General features: G+C 40.3%; 2 pseudogenes across 2 annotated transcripts; both read left to right on the top strand.

Moving 5' to 3' along the window:
* The first annotated feature begins 4,576 nt into the window (after positions 1 to 4,576).
* Positions 4,577 to 5,098, top strand: LOC308551198 (ferritin light chain pseudogene; annotated as a pseudogene). Its single transcript has one exon. The product of its transcript is annotated as a ferritin light chain pseudogene (transcript).
* Positions 5,099 to 16,818: 11,720 nt separating this feature from the next.
* LOC308551738 (apoptosis inducing factor BLCAP pseudogene) lies at positions 16,819 to 17,591 on the top strand (annotated as a pseudogene). The gene is made up of 2 exons: positions 16,819 to 16,830; positions 17,300 to 17,591. The product of its transcript is annotated as an apoptosis inducing factor BLCAP pseudogene (transcript).
* Positions 17,592 to 25,412: the final 7,821 nt, after the last annotated feature.

Raw genomic sequence — 25,412 nt, 5'->3', positions numbered from 1 at the left:
TGTCCCAAAGGGTACGAGATTCTTCTTCTTTACAGCTGCGTAGTATTCCATGGTGTAAATGTCCCACAGCTTTTTTATCCACTCATCTACTGATGGGCACTTGGGCTGTTTCCAGATCTTAGCTATTATAAACTGTGCTGCTATGAACATCGGGGTACATATATTCTTTCTGATTAATGCTTCAAGATTCTTAGGATACATTCCTAGCAGTGGAATCACTGGGTCAAAAGGCAGCTCTTTTCACTGATACATCTCCTAGGGCAAGAGAAACAAAAGAAAAAATAAACATATGGGACTACATCAAACTAAAAAGCTTCTGCACAGCAAAAGAAAACAGCCTCAAAATACAAAGGCACACCATGGTCTGGGAAAACATATTTGCCAAGGATGTATCTGATAAGGGGCTAATTTCCAAAGTGTACAAAGAACTCATATTACTCAGCAAGAGGAAGACAAATAACCCAATTAAGAAATGGGCAAAGGACTTGAATAGACACTTCTCCAAGGTGGTGTAGGAGGACATACGGATGGCCAAGAGAAACATGAAAAAATGCTGAATGTCGCTAATCATCAGAGAGATGCAAATTAAAACCACAATAAGGTATCACTTCACACCTGTCAGAATGGCTACCATGAACAAATCAACAAACAACATGTGCTGGTGAGGGTGTGGAGAAAGGGGAACCCTAGTACACTGTTGGTGGGAATGCAGACTGGTGCAACCACTATGGAAAACAGTATGGAGGTTTCTCTTAGGTCTTAATAGAAAAATGAGATCAAGATTTGTATGAGAAATGTTTTCCTAACTTGCTTCAATTTACCTTCATATGCCCTTGTTTGAGGGTGGAGGTTTAAAAAATATCAAGATGCAGAATTGAATAGGAAAATTTCAAGATGATAACTCAACATTTCAGAAAAAAACAGAGTTGCCTGTGTAACATTTTCATATGCATACTAATATCCTCCTGCACAACTTTACATTTCAGAAATGTTTGAAATTGCTCATTGAATATGTTTAAGCCTTGAACAGCAATTTTGAGTATAGCCTTTGATGAAGAGTAGGGGCCTGAAAGGGGGAGTAGGAGCTGTTCTCTAAAGAATTCTTCAAGTTGAGTGATTTCTATAAATCTAATCACATATTCAAGTTTCAAGTAGATAGTCCCAAAGAACAGAAGACAAGTAATGGCAGATATAAAAGCAGATAAATATCTCACAGCCATTTCTTTTCTAATATATTCCTAGTGACTATAATAATACATAAAGCAGTATGGAGCAAAACCAATTAAAGAGGACATAGTTAGATCATCATTTATATGAAAATTTAAAAGATGCAAAAACTACTAGATGTTGTTTATGGATGCATGTGTGTTTAGTAAATGTGCAAAAACTTGCATGGGGATGAAAATCTGTACATTCAGGATCTCTGCAAACAGGAGGATAAGATTGGGAGAATAGACAAAAGCTACATTTGTATCTATCAGGTTTTTTGGGGTAAATGTTATTGAAATGTAACAAAATTAAAAAAAAAAAAAGAGCACAAAATAGAAGAGTACGGCTCAATAAATGCTCATAGTGTGAGCATACCTGTATAGCCAGTACTACATCTGTAGTTTTGATTCTTAAGCTGGGTGATAGGTATGTGAATATTGGTCATAGTATTTATATTTTTCATATGCTGGAAATATTTAATTTAAAGATATTTAAAGAAAACTCCACAAGGGCCTCAAGTAGTTAGACTATGAATCCTTTAAATTCCCTATCAGTTGTAAAAGTCTATGAAAATCCAATCAAAAACAGGATCTTAGGACAGAATGAGTAAAAAACTATAATTACCATAAGTTGTATCATTTGTCATTTTATGTCATTGTAATACATACTATAATATCAAAATGTAAAGAATTGTAGTGACTTGGAGCCAATGGAAGGGAATTTAATGTATGAGGGTGGGAGGGGGAGTCAATCCTGCCCTTTTCTTTCCACGACTACCTCTCAGCTCAACCCTGAATTTCAACATAGCTGATAGGAGCCTATGTTGTCTGTTGCCAGAGAATCCTTTCTCTGACACTGTCAGGACTGCCACACAGTGAAAAGGAACTTGGGTTCATGGTTGTTTCAGCATGGGTGCTATCGATGCTGCCTTCTGCTGGCAGAAGACTCAACCTGTATTGACCACTTGCTGCATTCTTTTTCTGCTATTAATCTAGGCCACCCCCAATTTATAAACACAGTGTGCAAGTTGAAATCCATTGTTTATAGCTTGCCTGCATTTTCCTATAAACACAAGCACTGTTTCACATAGTAGTTAAACCCCCAGGGTCATCCCTCCAAATCCATAAAGTAATCAAACTTTACCCATGTTTCTGTGGAAAATGTTTTCAATTAAGATCAAGTGTTCACCAAGTATCTCCTATGTACAAGGCACTGCAGGGCTACCAACATGATTCAGACAGAGTCCTTGCCTCTGAGAAAGTCATTTGTCTTGTAAGGGGAGACAAGACATTAGCATGAGTGACTACAAAAGGCAGACTATTTGAAGTGCCAGTTGGAGTGGTACACATGGAGAACAAGTGAAGATCAAGAAGATACCACATTTGGGAAGGAGAAGTCATGGAAGGCTTTAAGAAAGTGGAAATTGATATGAATGATGAAAGTGAAAGGGGTGGGGTGTTTCAAGGAGAAGGAACAACAGAAACAAAGGATGGAAATTGGAAAACATGAGATGTGGCTGAGAAATGGCAAATATCCTTCCTGTTGAGCCAGAGTATTAGGGAAGAATCCAAATATGTAACTTGAAGATCTCAGGCTATCCTTGGGAGCAGGAACAAAGACAAATTCTTCCTCCCACCCCCTGTTTGGACAATGACTCCTCTAGTTCAAGTAAGGCACACTGAGAGGGTTAAGATGGGCAGTCCAGTAGATTGAAGGTTGCAAGTTTTTGGGAAAAGGATTCTGGGATATAGAATAGGCTTGTGGATTTGGAGGAGAAGCTCTGGATTAGGGCTGAGAAATGAGTAAGAGATAGGGAACGGAGCTTGGAGCTGCCTCCACTTCCCCCCATTGTGCCTCTCTTCTCCTTTCTTCTCTCATTCACCTCTGGCCAGATCAAGAGACTGACACTGAAACAGTAAGAGGATTAGGTGGGGAAACTTCAGTTGTCAATTGAGACTGACACTGACATTTATTGTTGGGAAGGATTGGGTGGTCTTGGTGGTGGGGGTGGAGTGGTGGAGAGTTGAGAGTGGCTGTGGAAGGCAGTGGTTGAAAGTGATTTTTCCTTCATTCCTCTTCACCTTCTGGAAGTTGGTCTTTGTCACTGCTCACCCTGGGCCTGCCAGGAGGGAGAAATGGAGAAAGAAGTGGATATCCTCCAGTCATGCAGCTAGGGTAGCAGTTCCTAGGTGGCAGTGGTATGTAGTTAGTCCTACATACATCAAAGAAGCTCCCAGCCTCTTTCTTTTACTTAAATATAGAGGAAAATTTATTGCTAAGTTGGGAACATTCCTTTGTAGCAGAAGAGAGCACTCTACCATCACCAGACAGGCCAAGGAAGCATGAATTTCAAACTCAATTTGGTAACAGTAATGATAACAATAAAATAGCCAATATATTTTTAGGAACTACTATGTGGCAGACACCTAATGTTTCTTTATCTTCTTTAATCCTCACAGTACAAGCAGTATAAATGGAAGCCCCGAGGTAAAATCAACCTGAGTTTAAAATCTTAGCCCTGTTGAGAGAAGTTTCACCTGAGAACTCCTGCTCTCAGGCTTTGGGCTTGCTTTTGCTAGTTCCTGCAATCAAAAAGTTTACATTCAGAAGAAAATAATCCAGGAAAAGGAAGAACAAGCAGATCAAGATGTGTAGCTCTGTGGTGTGGCTGCCAAGGTATGGTTTTTGACAGATTGTTGAATCAGGGAAGACTATTCTTCAAAAGAGATCTTACAAGCGTTAATGCCCAAGTGTTATGAGGAGGAACTGGACTTTAGGGCCATGTTGATAGATGAGGTGGTGCTGACAATTTAGCAAGGAAACATGGGTCTGTGGATCAATGGAGAACTAATTCCTGCCTACAACCAAGTGGTGGTAATGAGAGTACCATTCCTTGGGTGCAAAGTGATAGTGACATCACTGTTTTGCACCATCTAGAGAAGACAGGATGCCGATTGATGAACTGACCTCAAGCCATCCTGAACTGTGTTAATAAGTTCTGGACATTTCAAGAGTTGGTTGGCCATGGTGTTCCTCTCCCAGATACTTTCTCTTATGGTGGTCATGAAAATTTTTCTAAAATGATTGATGAAGCAGAAGTACTGGAGTTCCCAACAGTAGTAAAGAATATATGCGGTCAGGAAGTGCCCTCAGCCCCTCAGGTCTGTCTCTTGCTTCAACAGTGTTTGGACAGAATAGACCCAGGGGTGCCCCTTCTTCCAGCCTCTGACTACCCTCCAACCTCTTTTCCAGTCACCACCATCAGAACCACCTCAGCCATCCTCAGCCTCCAAGACCAGCCAACACTGTTGTGTTTTTGTTTTGTTTTGTTTTGTTTTTTACCTGAACTCCTTATTGCTGACCAACCATGAGCTCCCAAATTCATCAGAATTATTCCACCGAGGTAAAGGCTGCCATCAATCGCCTGGCCAACCTACATCTGCAGGCCTCCTACACCTACCTCTCTCTGGACTTCTGTTTCTACTGCAAGGATGTGGCTCTGGAGGCCATGGGCCACTTCTTCTATGAGTTGGTGGAGAAGTGTGAGGGCCCTGAGCATCTCTTAAAGATACAAAACCAGCTTGGTGGCTGCATTCTCTTACAGGATGGGCTGAAGCCTCTCCAGGATGAGTGGGACAAAACTCAGGATGCCATGGAAGCTGCCACGGACTTGGAGAGGAACCTGACCCAGGCCATTTGGATCTGCAGGCCCTGGGTTCTGCCCACCCAGACCCTCATCTCTGTGACTCCTGGAGAACTGCTCCTGGATGAAGAGGTAAAATTCATCAAGAAGATGGGCAACCACCTGACTAACCTCCGCAGGCTGACCGGCCCCCAGGTTGGGCTAGGCGAGTATCAGTTTGAAAGCCTCACCCTCAAACATGACTAGGGGCCTTTGGAGCCCAGAGGCCTTTGAGGGGCCCCTCTGCATTCCCCTGGTGTCTGGCTTTTGCCTGAGCCTCTCCCTGAAACCACTAGCCATTCTTTTAACCACCCTGGAGCTCTCTTACATGCATTGGACCAAACGGAAACAAAATTCTTTGCTGGAAAAAAAGAAGAATAATACATGGGGTCATAAAGGCAAAACTGTTTTCTTGGCTTGAGATAAGCACCATTTGGCTGATCTATGCCATCTTATTAGCCATGAAGCTCCATTCTTGTTCCAGAAGTATGTTAAAGAGTCTCATAGAAGGGGTGTACATGTCATTGTGTGGGAGGCAGTGTTGTTGGCACCATATTATGTTGTTCATCAGCTGGTAAGATGCAAAGTAACTGCTCACTAGGGGTATGGGGATGATGTGCAAACTGAATGAACAAGGGAAGCAGCTAGTTATCCAGATGTCTAATATCCTGGGGATGAATGTGTGTGGCACTGACCTGTTGATGAAAGATGACAGCTCCTTCTTTGTCTGCGAGGCCAATGCAAATGTAGGTTTCATCACCTTTGATAAAGCTTGTAATCTAGATATAGCTGGTATCGTAGCAGACTATGCCACTTCCCTTCTGCCCCGTGGCCAGCTCATCAGGCATATATCCCTGTTGTTTGTGGTGTCATATGTTCCTGCTCTCTGTGGTGTCCCCAGCAGGTGAGACTAGTGAGCCAGAGCTGAGTCCCACAGCCAACACTGCTGCCAACATGAGTGGAAGTTCCAGCTCTGTCAAGAGCAACCCTGAAAGTACCAAGCTCCCAGGGGTTCTATTTAACATGAACCACTAGATAGTCAATGAAATTGAACAGTGACTCCACTGGTAAATAATTAATTACAAATAATTAATTATATAATATTACAAATAATAATGAATAATAACAAAACCCTTGTAAAATTTGCTTTCGTTTTCTTCTTTGTTTTTTCTTTCTTTTTTTTTTTTTTAACTAACTTGCAATGCTGTTCATGGAAAATGCTCAGGAAGATGAGAAAATATTGAGTAGGATTAGTTAAGAATGAAGAGGGAGGTAGAGGAGACCTCAGCTATTAAGATCTTACTGACTTTCAGCCCTTGCTGGGTAGCTCAGTTGGTTAGAGCATTGTCCTGTTATGCCAAGGTTGTGGGTTCGATCCCCAGTCATGGCATATACAAGAATCAACCAAGGAATGCATAAATAAGTAAAACAACAAATCAATGTTTCTCTCCCTCTTTCTCTCTCTCAAATCAATAAAACCCACACACAAAGATCTTTCTGATTTTCATTTACCAATTATACAGATAGGCGGAAGAGGTGAGATACAGAAAAATGTAAGGCTCTCGTAGTTACTCAAAATTGTTTGTGTTTTCAGGCCATGAAGAACATACACTTTTTTTTTCATGATCCCTTGCTTTTGTTTTTGTACAGATGGTACAAATTTCAGAGTAGCATAACTTCACATTGTGGTGCGAAATTTTATAATGGGTGAAGAAAACATCTACCTAAATTATAAGAACTTTTTATACAAGTCTGAAAATTCTGCCTTTACTGTATTAACTACCAGCTTTAAATTAATAGTTTATAAAATCTTGAGGGGCTTTTATTGGGATTTATTATTTCTGTTTCTAGTTTTTCCCTTATTTTGGGTGGGAAGGCAACATAAATATAACCCAATAAAGGTTTTTTTAATGACAAAAAAAGAGATGTAAACCCTGTTACTTAGTAGCTCAAGCACAGTGCTTGACAGAGAGTAAGAACTCAATAAATAAGAAATAAATTGTCCAATCAATTAATATTAATGATTAATATTAATTAATATCACGATGTATTATGTGTACACACAATCCTGTGAAGCAGGTGCACTTATTATTTTTATCTTATAAATGTGGAAATTGAGGCCCCCTAAAGAATTTGTACAAGTTTACACAACTACTTAGTGGAAGAACTTGAATTTAAAACCAGTTGTCAGTACAGAGTTTTTGTTAGAGATGATGAAAAAATTCTGGAAATGATTGCACAACATTGCAAATATGCCTAATGCCACTGAATGGTATATTTTGCAAGGTGTACAAAATAAAAACAACCCAGTTGTCAGAAGCTTGAATCTTAACCACTGTGTTATATATACTGCCTCTCATTGAACATTAATTGAGTTTCTATTGTTCAAAATACTCTTCAATGTCTTAGAACAATGACTAGATTTGCAGTAAAAAATTCTATTCAAATACCACTTCTGCTTCTTACATATCACGTTATCAGTGAGTGACTAAGACTTGTCTGGGTATTCTTGGGTGGAAAGAGGAACCAAGTTCCATGCAAGCCCCTCTCCAAGGGTTCCCACCAGCTGCAGACACACAGGTCCTGGTTACATTGCTGACTGACCTTGGGGAGAGGAGACCCCAGGCAGCTGTGAATTCTTGACAAGGAGGGCAATTAAGGTTTGAGGCAGTTTAAGGTTTGAGCCAAGAATGGTCTTGGTTATTCTTTTTACCAATGTGAAATGCCACAACTACTGAGTGGAAATTTCTAAAAGGAAGTAAGATAGTTATTGATAGGGGAACTTGAGGAGGACCTACTTGGAAATGGGAAGGAAGGAAGATGAGCTCATATTTAGATAAACAATTTTCAGTGGGTTAAAGTGAAATAAAGCCAGTGTTTTCACAAACCACAGAAAAGAAACCCACACCACAAGCAATCCTGGTAGCTGCTTTTCCTGCAGAGTGATCACTCTTTTGCACAACATTCTTTGGAAAGAAAGCTAAAGCTCCTGTTTGCCTCTTTGGACCCTCTCTGATTTTTCAGCATACCCAATGGAGAGAAGAAATGCTCTATGATAGCTGTGTCCCCAGATACACCATGACACTGTAAGAGAATACAAAACATGAGGAAATTTATTCTCCTTCCCATTTTTCAGACCACAACCCACCTTCCCCTCAATTTCCCTAAAGCTGTCACTAGACTTTACTGGGAATGAAGAAATATAACCAGCAGATGCTGCCATCTATTGGAAAACCAGGCCTCATCAGAACCTCCACAGCTAAATTTGCCTGCAAAAAGTCATTTCGTGTGTTAATGGTTTTAAGCTCATAACCATGTTTCTAATAAAAACTATTCAGGGTGCCAGGTTGTCCACCAAAGTGCATTTATCCTTAGACAACATGTAGAACACCTTGCCAGAGCACAAGAGAGGGCAAGTCCACTACTCTTTCTACACAACAGGAACGGTGCCTATTGCAGCCTAGAGGAGAGGTACTGAAAGCCTGCTTTACTCTTATGTTCCCCATCCTGGCCTCATTAACTAGGCTTAGTCTGTCCAGAGGAATACAAGTAGGTAACATCCCAGGTGGAAGCACTGAATGCCTGTGCTCTTGACTAGCCTGCTTCAGCTCCACTGAAGCAGGCTTCTTTGCATGCACTTTGGTTCTCAGCCTTGATTGACTCAGCACTTAGGCTCCTGATGTTCCCCTCTGTTTTCAGGCCCATTTTAGCCTTGTTGCTCCACCTGGGCCTCAGCAAGTCCTCTCAAATTCTGTTAGTTTCCCCATAACCTCACACACTCACCTTCTGTGCATTTCCTTGGACTGAGCTGACCTATTTCCTAAGGCTGGAGATACCAGAGAGCCCCGCAAATATCCACATCCACAGATGCTCCAGTCTCTTATGTAAAATGACATAGAACATTGCATAGAGTTGGCTCTTTGCATTCACCGATTCCCAACTGTAGATTGAAAATGCTGTTTTGATTGCAGTTGGTTGAATCCACAGATGCAAAACCTGCAGATACAGAGGACCAACAGTACTCTGCCCTATGCTTCAAGGCAAAGAGGCTGTAGAACTTTTCTCACAATCAGCTTGACCTGTTCCCGCATCACCATTGGTGCTGCCACCTAAGAGAGTAACAATGGAACCCACTAAACTCAGGTTGCTCAGATACAATTATTACTGGAAACACTGTTTTAAGTTTCCTAAGGGAATACTCCCTAAATCATGTCCCTTCTCTCTCAACTGTTAGAAAGACAATAAAGTAGGACCCTTTCTGCAAACAAGAATATATTAGAATTATGCTGGGCTGTTGTGCATTATGTTAGAATTTTTCAGATTTCCAAACTCCTTTAAGAAATATTTCATGGTTCTACCTGGTAAGACATAATTAAGTCTGCAGGAAACTGGATTTATTTTGCTTCCTGAAGCAATAGGTGCCATGGGTAGGGTGAAACAAACTGGTAGCCCAATTTTTCAAAGTCTCAAAGAGATCAATGTGCAATGAATTTCCCCAGTCAGCTAAGACCAGGAGCTATAGATTTTACCTGAATGTGAACGCTGTCCTACATCTGGGCACATCAGATTCTCTTGGAGACCCAAGGGTAGATAGAATGTTTATAGTTGGCTGCCCCCTGGTGTCCACAGGCAGCAACAACAGCAGGCAGAACAATTAAGGCTCTACTAGGCATGGCAGCAGGGTAGCTAGGTTTGTGCTCAGCATAAAGGTCCCGGGCCAAGGTGGTGTGGGACTAAAATTCAGCTTGTCCTCTTTTCACCAAGCTGTTTGCCCTGTACAGAGCTGCATCTACCTGGACGTTGACATCTTTTTCACATTTTTCTACCCCAAAGGGCCATCTTTTTCTAATCCTAATTTAGAAATCTCCATGTTGCTTGAGATTTCTAATTTCTAAAGGTATCATATAGGCTACTACCAGCCCTATATAATAGGCCATGCAATCGGCATGTACCCAATCTTTGGGAGCATCATTTCTATTTCTGAAAATTCACCTGTCCTATAAGAATAGCTCAGGGATGTGTCAGGGAGGTGTTAAGAGGAAAAGAAAATGTCTAGATCTTCTCTTACACCCTGGGTACACTCAGGAGCTTAGGGAAATCTCATGTACTAAGCCTTAATTTAGCACCTCTGCTGCACATCTGACTGGAACTCACTTTTGCATGAGTGGACACCACCAGTTGATGCCTCTATTAGGATGCCAGTGTCCGTAAGCTTAAAAATCCCAAATGACTATAATTGGCTACAGTCCAGTGGGGACAACTCCTTTGATATAGGTCACATGCTCTCTGGCCTGCCTGGCTCCTATAGACATTTGAGTTAATGTCTTCTGTGACATAGATCAAGGAGAATAAAGAAGGTAAATGTGGCATCTTGGCCAGAGTACACACATAATTACATTGGCAGACTTCCCATCAAAATCTATTCTTCTCTTCCTCTATAATAGTAGAGTTGTAGCTGGGACATAGCTGCCCAGCTAGGAATTCCCTTTTTTAGCCCTAAAGCCCTGTAATTAGAGTGGTGGTATGACTGTTTTCACCACTAGCATATCAGTGCAAGTGATGTATGCTACTTCCAGACCTGGCATGTAAAATTTTGTCAAGTGTTTTTCTGTGGCCTTACTCCTCACATGAGCTGATGCACACAGGTGCATCAGACCTGGCTGCAACTATGCTGCTGAGGCCAAAGCTCAAAGGGTGATGGAGAAATAAAATAGGCTGAACCTAGGTCCCTGAATGACTACATGGGGCAGAGTGACTCTATACATTTGAACCATTCACTGTTGTTATTTTAGAGAAAAATAAATTTCTTTAAGCCATTGAACTATTTTTGGATTCCTTTGTTACAGCAGCCAAGTCTTATCCTAATTAACATAGTGATCAATGAAAGGTTCTTTGTATGAATACTGAACAGAGTAGTAGTGATCCAGCTAGACAATATTTTGATGTATATCACCCAATCTACTCTCACATAAATCAGGGTTAACTCTGACAATACCACTTCTGGGCCATTTGGGGAGAAAAATGACTAACTGCACAATTGGGATTGTTTAAAAGACACGAGTAATGGCAAACAAGGTCTTAAGCTTGGAGGCTTTTAGGCTGATTAAGGTTATCAGGGAATTCTTAGGTTTTTCAGAAACTATCCCAGTAATTCATGTTCTGTTTTTCACCTAGCTAACACTAATAAATCATCTCAAAAAAGAAAGCTACATGCCTTATGCCCAGTTATGGCATTCCAGGTTCCAAAAAGCCTACTCACCTACACCAAAATCTTGGTGAATTTCAACTTAGCCAGAACATACACCTTTAAAACCAGAGCCTAATCTATTTCATCTGACCCAAGGAGAATCCACGCATCGTGACTACCACCTTTATGCCTATCTCTAGGAAGTCAGTGCCATTCAAAGCCAATTTCCTAGTGTGAAAATTAGAGCCATTAATGATTAACTTCCCCTTTAAGCCCCAGGACCATAGCCATTAAATGCTCAGCACTCTGTCTTTAGATCACTCCATTCTAGAGAAGCCAAGGCAGACCATAAAACTTAGCCCATACCAGGAGAGCTGAACCACCTTCATATATCCACAATTTGTTCCTTTAAATTGCTGAGTTGCATTCCATGGTATGATTGTGCCTCACTTTAACCATTCTTCTTTCCTGATGCTCCAAGTTTCCTTCTTTTTATAATTTCCTTTTTGTTTAAAGGACTTCCTTTAATCATTATTTAAAAGAAGGTCTGCTAGTGAAACATTCTTTTGGTTATCCTTTGTGTGAAATTGCTTTCATTTTTCCTTCATTCCTGCAGGATATTTTTGCAAGCATAGAATTTGCAGTTAACAGTTCTTTACTTTCAGCACTTGAAAATGTGTCACTTCATTCCTGTCTTCATGGTTTTAGAAAAGAAATCTGATATAATGTTGATTGTTGTTCTCCTATAAATAATGCATTGTTTTTCACTGGCTGCTTGCAAGACTTTTTCTTTGTATTTAGTTCCAAAAGTTTAATTATGATGTGTCTTGGCATGGATTTCTTTGGATTTATCCTGTTTGAGATTTGCTCAGCTTCTTGAATTTGTAGGTTTGTATCTTTCACCCAATTTTGGAAGTTTTCGGCCTCTTTTTTTTTTTTTCTTTTTTCTTTCAAATACTTTCAGCCCTACTCTCTTCTCTTCCCCTTCTGGAACTCTGATGATACAAATACTGGATCTTTTGTTATTGTCCCACAGGTCTGTAAGGATCTGCTTATTTTCTTCAGTCTATGATCTCTGTTTTATGGAATAGGTAAATTCTATTGATCTGCCTTCAAATTCACTAATCCTATTCTCTGTCATCTCCATTCTACAATTGAGTCTATCCAGTGAGTTTTACATTTCTGCTTTGTATTTTTCAAGCCTATTATTTTCATTTGAATCTTTTTGTAACTTTTCTTTCTTTGCTGCAATTTTATATTTTTGTTTTAATATAATTTACATTGTTGAAGCATTTTTATGATGGTGGTTTTAAAATCCGTGTCAGAAAGAGAAGATCCAAGATAGTGGCAGAGTAGGTGGATGTTACACTCACCTCCTCCCAATACCAAACTGGAATTACAACTAAAATATACAATAACTTGAATAACCAACTGAAGACTAGCTGAAGAGAAGTCTTATAACCAAGGATTTACAGAAGATGCCACATCGAGACTGGTAGGAAAAGTGAAGACAGGAAAAGGGCTGGTTCTGCTCCCATGGGCAGTGGTTGAGATTCTGGAGGGATATCTCAGCAACAAAGTTCCCCATTGAGACTGGGGACTCAAACTCATGCCAGGCTCCCCAGCCCAGAGCACCAGAGCCAGGAAGAGATGCCCATATAACATCTGGCTGTGAAAATGAGCAGGGATTCTGTCCATCAGGGAGAGACAGGAGTCTGCTAGAAAAATAGGTGCCCTCTTAAAAGGCCAATGCACAAAATATCATTCATAGCCACTCGCACTGGACACCAGCAGGGAAAGGGCAGAATGGACTAGAGTCACATGAGGAGAAACTGGGGTCTGTAGTTCTGGGAAGAGAGCTGAAGGGACAGCCACCACAATACTTGGCTGTATGACTCTCCCACACTGCAGATGCCATCTTTCTTAGGTGGAGCACTCCCCTCCATGTAGAATCAGCCTTGAGGAATGCAATAGCCCCACCCTCTTGGCTCCCTGTCACGCTACCCTGTGGAGCTCATGCTCTATGGAAGAATCAGCTGCCTGGACCAGAGATGTAAAAGTCAGGGCAGACTCAGGGGGTGTCAGTGACTGCGTTTTGTGGCTTTGGGATGGGAGTCATTCCCCCCACTTTCCTATGAACCTGACTGGTGCTGGCCCCTCACAGGATATCTGCTAGCCCTACTATCTAGGCACACAGGGAGGCCTCACTTTCCCAAATCCTTGTGGCTCCATTCTGCCAAGGTATGAGCAAAATCCAGGAAAGACTAAGTTGTATGTTCTGGGGCAGAGACCACTCCCACCACCTTCCCCTAAGCCTCACAGGTAACTCCCTAACAAGAGATCTACTAGCCCCACCCTCCTAACTCTGTACAGCCCTGCCCTGCTTATGTCAGAATCCTGGAAGAATCTTGGACAGACTGAGTTGTGTGGCTCTAGGACAGGGGCCATTTTTCCCTCTCATGCTTGACCAGTGCAGAGCCCTTCTTTCACACAGCCAAATCTTGGTCTGTTTGGGTCTGATAAATTCTGCGTGTCTCACCCTGATGACACCCTGAGACCCTACCCCACCATAAATGTGTGCAAGTGGCAGATAGACATGGTATAATCTGGGACGTTTGCTTAGTGGCCTCAGACCCAGCACTGGAACCGAGTTTTAACCTGTATCAATCTGGAGAACACCAGTCACCCCTACCTGGTGACTCACTGAGAACATACCTCATGCAACTTGAATATGTCCACTGGCTCTTTTAGTGATTGAGCCTAACAGGCAGCAGGCAAGTAGAGGCAGGTGGAAGCAGATCTTGGGGTGACTTGGGACTTTTGCTGACCTGCCACCAGGCCTGGTGTTGATAAAAGTTAGCCTTGGTGCACAGATTGGTCCTTCCTGTGCACACCCAGGCCCAGCAGAAGAAGCCACAAAGTGTGGGTCACTTTGTAGCTCAAAACAAGTAACCCAGGATCAGTCACAGGAAATTTCTAATATTGGTCTGCACCAGAGTTCCCCCCAAGAGGCCCCAGAACAAACATACCCCATGGAAAGCTTCAGACAACATCAGAGCAGGATTCAGTTAGCTTCAAAAGTGGCATATCCCAAGGGAGAACTTGGCAGGCACTGGACCCTGCTGAGGCAAATTTTGCTTCACGTGCTCAGCACCTACACATTGGCTCATACACATTGGTTGAGGGTTGACTCCATGTGCGAATGAGCCAATACCAATCAAGACTCAATTACAACAAGAGAGCCTACATATTCCCCACAAAGGACATTTCTGGAGCGCCATACTCAGGTGATCAAGGAGAATGTGCCACTGGGCCACACAGGGCACCTACTACATAAGGCCATCCTACCAAGACTGGGAGTCATAGCAGGTCTACCTAATACATAGAAACAAACACAAAGAAGCAGCCAAAATGAGAGGCAAAGAAACATGACCCAAATGAAAGAATAGGAGAAATCTCCAGAAAAAGAGTTAAATGAAATGGAAGCAAGCAATTCACTAGACATAGAGTTTTAAAAAATGGTTATAAGGATGCCCAAGGAACACAGAGAGAATTTCAACAGCATGTAAAAAAACATAGAACCCACAAATAAGTACCAGTCGGAAATGAAGAATACAATATCTGAAATGAAGAATACACTAGAAGGAATAAACAGTAAGTTAGATGAAGCAGAGGACTGAATCAGCAATTTGGGAGAAAAGGTAGCAGAAAGCATCCAATCAGAGCTGCCAAAAAGAAAAAAAAATTTTAAATGAGGATAATTTAAGGGACTTTTGAGACAACATGAAACATAAATACATTTGCATCAAAGGGTATCCGAAGCAGAAGAGAGTCAAGATATTGAAAACCCATTTGAAAAAATGACTGAAAACTTCTTTAACCTGGTGAGGGAAATAAACACAAAAGTCCAGGAAGTGCTGAGTCCCAAACAAGATGAACCCACAGAGGCTCACAACAAAACACATCATAATTAAAATGACAAACGTTAAAGACAAAGAGAGAATATTAAAAGTATTAAGGGAGAGACAGTTAGTTACCTACAAGGGTGCTCCCATAAGGCTGTCAGTTGATTTCTCAACAGAAACATTTCAGGCCAGAAGGGATTAGCATGAAATATTCAAATGATGAAAAGCAAGGACCTATTACCAAGACTAATTTACTCAGCAAGGCTATCATCTAAAGTTGAAGGAGAAATAAAGGCTACCTAGAAAAGAAAAAGCTAAAGGAGTTAATTACCACCAAACCAGTATTACAATATTGATGGGTCTTTTTTAAGAAGAAGAAGGGGTGGGGGAGAGGAACATAGTTAAAAGAATAAAATGGCAACAAATACATACTTATCAATAATCACTTTAAATGTAAATGGCTTAAATGCTCCAATCAAAATACATAGGATAGATGAATTGATAAGTAAGCAAAACCCATATGTATGCTGGCTACAAGAGACCCACCTCAGAATGAAAGACACACACACAGACTTAAGTGAAAGGATGGAAAAAGATATCTCATGCAAATGGAAATGAAAAAAAAAAAAAAAGCTGTAGTAGCAACAGTTATATCTGAAAAACTAGACTTTAAAACAAAGTTTATATGAAAATACAAAGAAAGGCACTACATAATGATAAAGGGAACAATCCAAGAAGAGAATATAACCCTTGGAAATATTCATGCACCAAATATAGGACACTTAAATATATAAAGCAAATCTTGATGGACATAAAGGGAGAGATCAACAGTATTACAGTCATAGTAAGGGATTTTGACACCCCATTTACATTAGTGGATAGATCTTTCAGGCAGAAAATCAACAAGAAAACGGCGGCCTTAAATGACACACTAGATCAGATGGTTTTAATTGATATCTTAAAACATTTTACCCCAAAGCAGCAGAATATACATTCTTTGCAAGTACGCATGGAACACTGTGTACTTGAAAATAGATCACATGTTAGTACACAAAACAAGTCTTAGTAAATTTAAGAAGATTGAATTATTATCAAGTATCTTCTCTTGCCATAATGATATGAAACTAGAAATCAATCACAAGAAGAAAACCGAAAAACACACAAAGACATGGAGGCTTAATAACATGTTTCTAAACAATGACTGGGTTAACAATGACATCAAGGAAGAAATAAAAATATACCCTGAAGCAAATAAAAATGAGAAAAAAACAGCCCTAAATCTATGGAACACAGCGAAAGCAGCCCTAACAGGGAAATTCATAGCATTACAGGCGTACCTCAATAAACAATAATAATCTTGAGTTAACAAACTAACTTTATACTTTACAAAAACTAGGAAAAAGAACAACAAACAAAGCGCAAAGTGAGTAGAAGAAAGGAAATAATAAAGATCAAAGCAGAAATAAACAAAATAGAGTCTTAAAAAACAATACAAAAGATCAATGAAATCTAGAGCTGGTTCTTTGAAAAGATAAACAAGATTGACAAACCTTTAATCAGACTCATCAAGATAAAAACAGAGAGGACCTACATAAATAAAATCAGAAATGAAAGAAGAGAGGAAAAAATTGACACCAAGGAAACATTAATGATTGTAAGAAAATATTACGAACATGCCAAAAAATTGGACAATCTAAAAAAATGGACAAATTCCTAGAAACATACACTCTTCCAAAACTGAATCAGGAAGAATCATAAAATCTGAATAGACAGATTGCAACTAATGAAATGAAGCAGTAAACAAAAAACCTCCAACAAACCACATCTTGGACCAGATGACTTCACAGGTGAATTTTACCAAATATTCAATGAAGAATTAACACCTATTTTCTCAAACCACTCCAAAAATATTCAAAAGGAGGGGAGGCTCCCAAGCTCATTTTAGAAGGCTAGCATTATCCTAATTCCAAAACCAGATAAAGACACTACAAAGAAATAAAATTATAGGTCAATATCCCTGAAGAGCATAGATACTAAAATCCTCAACAAAATATTAGCAAACTGGAACCAGCAATACACTAAAAAGATCATAGCTGCAGTGTCCACGGTGAGCTGAGGTGGAGGCAAGCTGCGACAGTGAAGACAACAGTGGCAGCAACGCCATAGCAGGGACCTCTGCTGCCTTTGTGATCCCAGGCTGACAGCCAGAGAGCACAGTGGCTCAGCTCCTGGAGAGTGAGAGTTGAAGAAAGCAGAGGGAAGCCTCCCAGGCCTGCTGGCTTTCATTAGGTCTGTTCCTGAAGTGGTGTTCAGCAGTCTTGGCAAAGGCCCTGCCTGACAGAGATCATATATTGCCTCCAGTGGTTGCAGCCTGTCCTCCTCATTCTCAAGCTCCCCAACCTTGACTTGTGCTCCAGCCACTCCATGTTCATGGGCTCCTACCTGCTCAGCTTCCTTCTAGAGTAGAAGCACTGCAGTTTGTGCCTTGGTTTTCCTAGCATCCCTGTTCCTCATTTGCTATAGCTACTGGGGAAACTGTTTTCAGTACCACTGCTCCGATTCCCTGCTTCTGGAATCAGCACACGACCCCAGCATTGTGGGCACCTAACAGCCTGACTATTTAGCTTTCCAAGGAAGCAGAAGATGGGAGGGGAAGCATTTACATAGGTCATAAAGCACTGGAGTTTCAAATCCCACAGCTCTCGGGTTTCATGTTCCTGATGGCACCTTTTTGGCCTGTGATATTTTATCCTTATAATGTGAATAATAGCACTGGCGGGTGCTTTTAATGTAGAATCCTAGTTGTGGGTAGTCTTGCGGTTGTGTGTGTGTTCTGTACTCATCTTGGTCCCATCTGGCAGGATGCATCCCCAGCCTCATTCCTGCAAGGAGTCTGCACCCACCCTGGTCAACCACCCCAGCATGATCTGGGCAGATAAAATGTCAAGTTTCATTGTCACTTCTGTGACTCCCTCCTTGTCAGGGTCTCCTGCCTTCTCAGAATATTCCCAAATCTTCAGTCCCTTTAGTTTCCCTTTAGTTTTCTTTTTCCCCTTTCCTTTTCAGGAACAACTGTCCAAAACAGGGCTCATTTTTGCACTTATCTTGAATTTAAAGAGATTGCTGACACCCTAGAGCCTCACTTTTTCATCCTTCTTTCCCTGGTCAGCAAGCTAGACAGAAACATGTCTTGATTGTTGTTCACATATCTCTAGCTTTTTCCACTTCATTTTTAAAAAAGAAGTAACAGATACATGTTGCTCTTTCACCTTGGTGTCTGGGCTCATGCCCAGCCTCATTCCTTTGCCCTTCCTCCTGCCTTCCTCAGCTGTCCCGAGGATGGGAGATAACCCTCATTTTTTCTTCTGCACATGTTCTGCAGGATTGAGGCGTAGTGTGTTCACATAGATCTAGTAGTCCCCAGCTGAGTGAATGGGAGAGTACTTGTGTGTTTCATAACAGCCATGACCTCCTTGATAGGTAGTTTGATTTTTTCTTTTGGTGTGCATACATGTGTGCATTTGTGTACAAATACATGTGTATATTCCTTTTAAAGATGCTTTATCAAATGTGTTCTGATTTTGAGGTTTAGCAATAGCTAGCTATAGTAAGTGTCACTACAGTTTTTATTTAGCATGGGGATTACAGAGTGACCAGCACACTGGACTCTGAGGTGGTTCAAGTGAGACAGAAGGGAGCAGTGGCCATTGCCCTCATGCCAGGAGCTCCTTCAGTCCTGCACATATAGACTGTACATTATGAAGAATACACAGGAAAACTTCAGGACTGTCACTTGTTGTTTTTTTATGTTTCTGCTTTTCTGTAACAAGTGTTTGCAAACTAGACTTTCTCCTGGACCCTGCCCACTGGGGATCAGTATGGTTGTCCCTCCAGTCTAACCATCCATCCTTCTCTTGCCTGAGCAGGTAGGGAGGTAGGCCAGGCAGAGGACATAACTGGAGGCAGTCCATCTAGAAAGTGTGACAGTGAGGTCACACTTGTGGAACATTTGGACTGCTATTCTGGAGCTTTTATTTCTGGTGGTTCATTGCACAGCTGTTTAAAAATTAATTTAAAAAAATCATGCACCATGATCAAGTAGGATTTATTCTGGGAATGCAAGGTTGGTACAATATCTGCAAATCAATAAATGTGACACACCACATAAAGAAAATGAAGGATAAAAATCACATGATCATATTAATAGATGGAGAGAAAGCAGTTGATAAAATCCAGTACCCATTTATGATAAAACCTCTCAGAAAAGTGGGAATAGAAGGATCATACTTCAACATAATAAAGGCCGTATATGACAAACCCACAACCAACATCATACTCAATGGGCAAAGACTAAAAACATTTTCCTTAAGATCAGGAACAAAACAGAGATGTCCACTTTCAACACTCTTATTCAACATAGTACTGGAAGTTCTTGCCATAGCCATCAGACAGGAAGAAAACATCAAATTTATCCAAACTGGAAAGGAGGAAGTAAAACTGTCATTATTTGCACATGACATGATACTGTATATAGAAAACCCTGAAGATTCCACTTGGAAAATACTAGAACTGATAAATAGATTTAGTAAAGTTTTATATATATATATATATATATATATATATATATATATATATATATACACACACACACACACACACACACACACACACACACACATATATATATATATACACATATATATATGTATATATGAAATCAGTTGCCTATATATAAAGAAATATAAATCCAGAAATCAGTTGCCTTTTATACACCAACAATAAACTATCAGAAAGGGAAACTAAAAAAATTCCATTTACAATTGTATTAAAAAATACGTCCGAATAAATTTAACCAAGAATATAAAAGCCCTGTACTCAGAAAATTATAAGACAGTGAAGAAAGAGATTAAAGAAGATACAAATAAGTGGAAGCATATAGGAATAATTAACATCATTAAAATATCCATACTACTCAAAGCAATCTATAGATTCACTGCAATTCCTATCAAGATACCAATGGCATATTTCACAGAACTGGAACAAATATTCCAAACATTTATATGAAACAACAAAAGACCTTGAATAACCACAGCATGAGAAAGAAGAACAAAGTTGGAGGAATCATGCTACCTGATATCAAACTATACTACAAGGCCATAGGAATCAAAACAGCATGGTACTGGCATAAAAACAGATATATAGAACAATGGACCATAATAGAGTCCAAAAATAAACCCATGTCTTTGTGGTCAATTAATATTTTACAAAGGAGACAAGAACTTACAACAAAGTAAAGATAGTCTATTCAATAAATGGTGTTGGTAAAATTGGACACATAAGTCCAAAATAAAAGAAAACTAGACCACCTTTTTACACCATACACAATAATAAACTCAAAATGGATTAAAGACTTTCATGTTATATTCAAAACCATAAAACTCTAAAAGAAAACATAAGCAATAAAATCTTGGATATTTCTCATAGCAATATTTGGTAACAAACAAAATAAACAAATGGGACTATATAAAACTAAAAAGTTTTGCACAACAAAGGAAACTATCAACAAAATGAAAAGACAACCAACTGAATGGGAGAACTTATTTGCCATTGATACATCTGATAAAGTGTTAATATCCAAAATTTATAAAGAACTTATACAAATCAATACCAAAAAAACAAACAACCTAATTTTAAAGTGGGAAAAGGACCTGAATAGACACTTCTCCAAAGAGGACATACACATGACCAATAGACATATGAAAAGATGCTCAACATCACTAATCATCAGAGAAATGCAAATTAAATCCACAATGAGATCTCACCTCACACCCGTCAGAATGGCTACCATCAACAAATCAACAAGCAACAAGTGTTGGTGAAGATGTGGAGAAAAGGGAACCTTAGTTCACTGTTTGTGGGAATGCAGATTGATGCAGCGACTGTGGAAAACAGTATGGAGTTTCCTCAAAAAATTAAAAATGGAACTTCCTTATGAACCAGAGATTCCACTTCGGGGACTATATTTGAAGACACCCAAAACACTCAAAAGAATATATGCACCCCTGTGTTCATAGCAGCATTATTTACTATAGCGAAGATTTGGAAACAGCCCATATGCCCATCAGTAGATGAATGGATAAAAAAAGCTGTGGTACATTTACACAATGGAATACTAGTCAGCTATAAAAAGAAGGAAATCTTACCTTTTGCAACAGTGTGGATGGACCTGGAGAGTATTATGCTAAGTGAAATAAGCCAGTCAGAGAAAGACAAATACCATATGATTTTACTTATATGTAGAATACAATGAACAAAATAAACTAACGAACAAAATAGAAACAGACTCATAGATACAGAAAACAGACTGATATTTGATTGCTGTCTGAAGAAAGGATGTAATGGGGGTGAAAAGGTGAAGGAATTAAGGAAAAAAACCTCATAGACACAGACAACAGTATGATGATTACCAGGGGGAAAAGGGAGTGGGGCAAGGTAAGAGAGGGTAAAGGGGCGATAAATGGTGACAGAAGGAGATTTGACTTGGGGTGATGAACACACAGTACAATATACAGATGATGAATTATAGAACTGTACACCTGAAACCTGTATAGTTTTATTCATCAAAGTTAGCCCAATAAACTTGATAAAAAATAAAAATAAATTTAAAAATAAATTAGAGACCCTAAAGAGATCCCTCTCCCCTTCCATCATGAGAGGTTACAGTGGGAACACAGCTATCAGTGAGGGAACAGGCTCTTGCCAGACATGAAATCTGCCTTGATCTTGGCCTTCCCAGCCTTGAGAACTGTTAGAAATAAATGTATGCTATTTCACACACACACATACACACACACACACACACACACAGAATATCCCAACATCTGATTAATCTCAGTGGTTTTGTCAGTTAATTGCCTTTTGATATTCAAGTTATGGTTTTCTTGGTTCTTGGCATGACAGGTGATATTCAGTTGCATCTTGAACAGTTTGTCTATTGTGTTAAGAAACTCTGTGTCCTACGTAAATATTTTAATTTGTCAGGCAGTTACCCTGTTTAAGTTCAACACATAGGTCATAACCTACTTTTATGGACTGTGATTCCAATGGTAGTTTAATTTTCAGTCTATGAAGTCAGCATCAAAGAGGTTCAGAGGGGGAGGGAAGATTGCGGCACTGTGAGAAGCAGCAGAGCATCTATGCTCCCAGCCACAGACTCGACTTACTCCTAAAATACTATGTAGCCAGCTTGGAAAAACCAGAGAAACATACCTGCATGGACATAGTGTGAGTAGGGAGCACTGAAGAAACATCATAGAGTCCAGTAAGGAGGAGGTCACATAGAAAGTGGGAGTCCCCCCTGAAGCATGTACTGGGCTCTGAGCCCAGAGGCTTAGAGGCTGCAAAGTTCCCTCCCATTGAGAGTGTGAATTGGCATCCAAAAGCGGGGATCTCACATCCCGAGTGGAGGAGAGGGGAAGGAGTGCCCACACAGAGGGCAGAGGGACCAAGGGGAGCGGTGAGTCCGCAAGGAGAGGACAGCACCTGCCTAGTGAAACAAAGTCTCTAATGGTGGACTCGACCAGTGTCTAATGCTCAGGGTGATGACCATAGGAAAGGTTTTCCCAAAGCGTGTGGCACCCGAGTAGTAAGGGACCAGAGGTCTGCACTGAGCAGCCACACATAGGGACCCTCTGTCTCCCTGTAAGGCATTGTGTTGAGCCCTAGAAAGCATTGAATCTGCATGGAGCAGGGAAGGGGAGGAGGGTCCTCCCGCCCTGAGCTCCTGGTGCAGAGTCTGGGATTTGTGACCAGCCCTGAGAGGCGCTGTGGTGGCGGTGGAGCTGCCCCAGCTTTGTTGAGATAAGTGGTGCGGGGAGCTGCAGGGAACAGCTCACAGGAGGACATTACAAGAATAAGACTCTAAGGGACTATTGTTTGGGAACTAGAGGAAAAGCTGAAAACCCCTGCTGGGGGCTGGGGAGGCAAAGGGCTCACTGGAATGTTTTTTGTTTTTTGAATATATCTTTTTATTGATTTCAGAGAGAGGAAAGGAGAGGGAGAGAGAGAGACAGAAGCATCAATGATGAGAGAGTCATTGATCGAGCCCGCAACCCGGGCATGTGCCCTGACCGGGAATTGAACCCCGATCGCCTGGATCCTAGGTTGACGCTCAACTGCTGAGCCATGCCCAGCCGGGCTCACTGGAATGTTTTTTAATCAAACCCACTGAGCCCAGGCTGCTGAAACGGCCCATACAGAAAAGGCAACAGGCTGAAATCAATCTGAAACTGCAGCAGGCCAGTCCATGGAGAATTAGAATCAGAGGACAGGGTAGAGCCTGAGGAGCTGGCTGTGGAGCAGAGAATAACTCCCTCACAGTAAGTGCCTGACAGAGAAACCTCTAAGTAAGGGGAGTGATACCCTGAGCTACACTAGCCATCCTGCACCCTAAAGACTCTACAGAAGACTCGAGCAAGACCAGGCAACTACAAAGTTGCAAAATAGCTGAAAAGAGGAGATGGTCCATGGAGAGCCTCAGATCAACCATCTAACTAAGGACACCAGAGTGAAACCTAGACAGCTCCTCACATTGGCTGATTCACAAGTACCTCCCAGGAGAATGGAAATCAGCATACAAAACAGTGAGCCTAGACAACATAAGCTGCCCAGAAGAAACTCACCTGATTGACTGTCTTTTTAAAAAATATTTTTGTTTTTCTTTTGTTTTGCTTTTGTTTGTTTTTTTGGTTGTATGTTTGTTTGTTTGTTGGTGTTTTTTTTTTCTCTTTTTCCCTTAGGAAGAAGAGAAAGGGGAAAAATTATTTGTTTTTTCTTCTTTTTACATTTTATAATATATTTTTAAATTTTTTTTAAAAAAATTAAGTTTCTAAAAAAGAATTTTGTTTTGCTTAGCTTGTTTTTTGTTTTGTTTCTCTGTTTTGTTTTGTTTATTTGCTTTCTTTTGTTTTATTCTTGCTTCTACTATCAAGACTTTCTTGATATTCCCTGCTTAATTGCTGGGACTTAATCATTATAACCAACAAGTTTACTGCTTTCCTCTATAGTTTCCCCCAAATCTCTTACTGGACTCCCTCCCTGCCTGAGCTTTATCTCTCTCTCTCTCCTCTCAATCCATTGGCATAATTTTTCTTCTTCTTTTCTTTCATTCTTTCGTTATCCTCCCTTCTGTCTTACTTTCTTTTTGTTCAATTGTTAATTTCTCTTATTCTCTTTATTGTATTTTTATTTTTGCATTTTCAACTATTATCCTGTTCCTATTTTCTTCCTTAAATTTTTGCTGGGCCTTCTTTCAGAATCTTTTCTCTGCCCCTACTATCTCCCAGTAGCTTCTCTATTTTTACATTTTAGTTTATTATTATTATTTTCTAGATTTTCATCACTATTAACAACAATATACTTCTCTCTCTCTAAGTTTTACTTTTCTTTTTCTCTTTCTTTTTTTAAGCTTTTTAAAATTTGTGTGTGTGTGTTTTCCCTTCACTCTCCCACTTCTATTTTCACTTGGGTTGTTTTCATTGTGACTGTCAAGATATTATGTAAGATACCCCTTGTTTCCTGGAAGTTTAGTTGTGTATTGTCCTGCCTTGCCAGCCCCCCTAAAACAGCTTACATGACGAGGTTGGGGCTTATACACATAGTTAGCCAACCTAAGAGGAGAGTCCTCCCAAGGACTGGGCAACAACAATCTAGACTCAACCACAAAAGGAGAACCCAAAGAACTCACAAAAGGGACACCCACAAAAAGGACACGCCTAGAGCAAAGAGCTCAGAAGTATAAGGAAAACACACCTCTGGGCTCCACTGGACTCACAAGACAAAATCCCACCCCACAAGACTGGGAGACAGCAAATATATCTAATATACAGATACAAACACTAAGTCCTACCAAAATGGGGAGACAAAGAAACAACCCCCAAATTAAAGAAAAGGAAAAATCGCCAGAAAAAGATTTTGATAAGATGGAGTTAAGCAAGTTATAAGAAACGGAGTTCAGGGTATTGATTATGAAGAAGTTCAAGGAACTTAATGAGAAAAACAAGGCACTAGATGATAAGATCGAGGACCTTAGTGAAAACATAAAAAAAAGATATACATAACATAAACAAAAATCAGACATAAATAAAGTATGCTGTATCTGATATCAAGAATACACTGGAAGGAATTAAAAGCAGGCTTAATGAAGCAGAAGATAGAGTCAGTGATTTAGAAGACAAGGTAGAAAAAAATCACTCAATCAGAGCAGCAAAAAGAAAAAAACACTTAAAAAGCATGTGGACAGTCTAAGGGAGCTTTGGGACAACATGAAGAGAAACAACATTCACATTATAGGAATGCCAGAGGGGGAAGAAAGGGAGCAAGGGATAGAGAACTTGGTGGAGGAAATAATGACAGAAAACTTCCTTATGCT

The sequence above is a fragment of the Miniopterus schreibersii genome, assembly GCF_964146895.1.
Source record: "Miniopterus schreibersii genome assembly, chromosome: X".
NCBI classification, from domain to species: Eukaryota; Metazoa; Chordata; class Mammalia; order Chiroptera; family Miniopteridae; genus Miniopterus; species Miniopterus schreibersii.
Note: the sequence above shows the minus strand (reverse complement) of the source record. Positions and strands in the feature narration are given on the sequence as shown.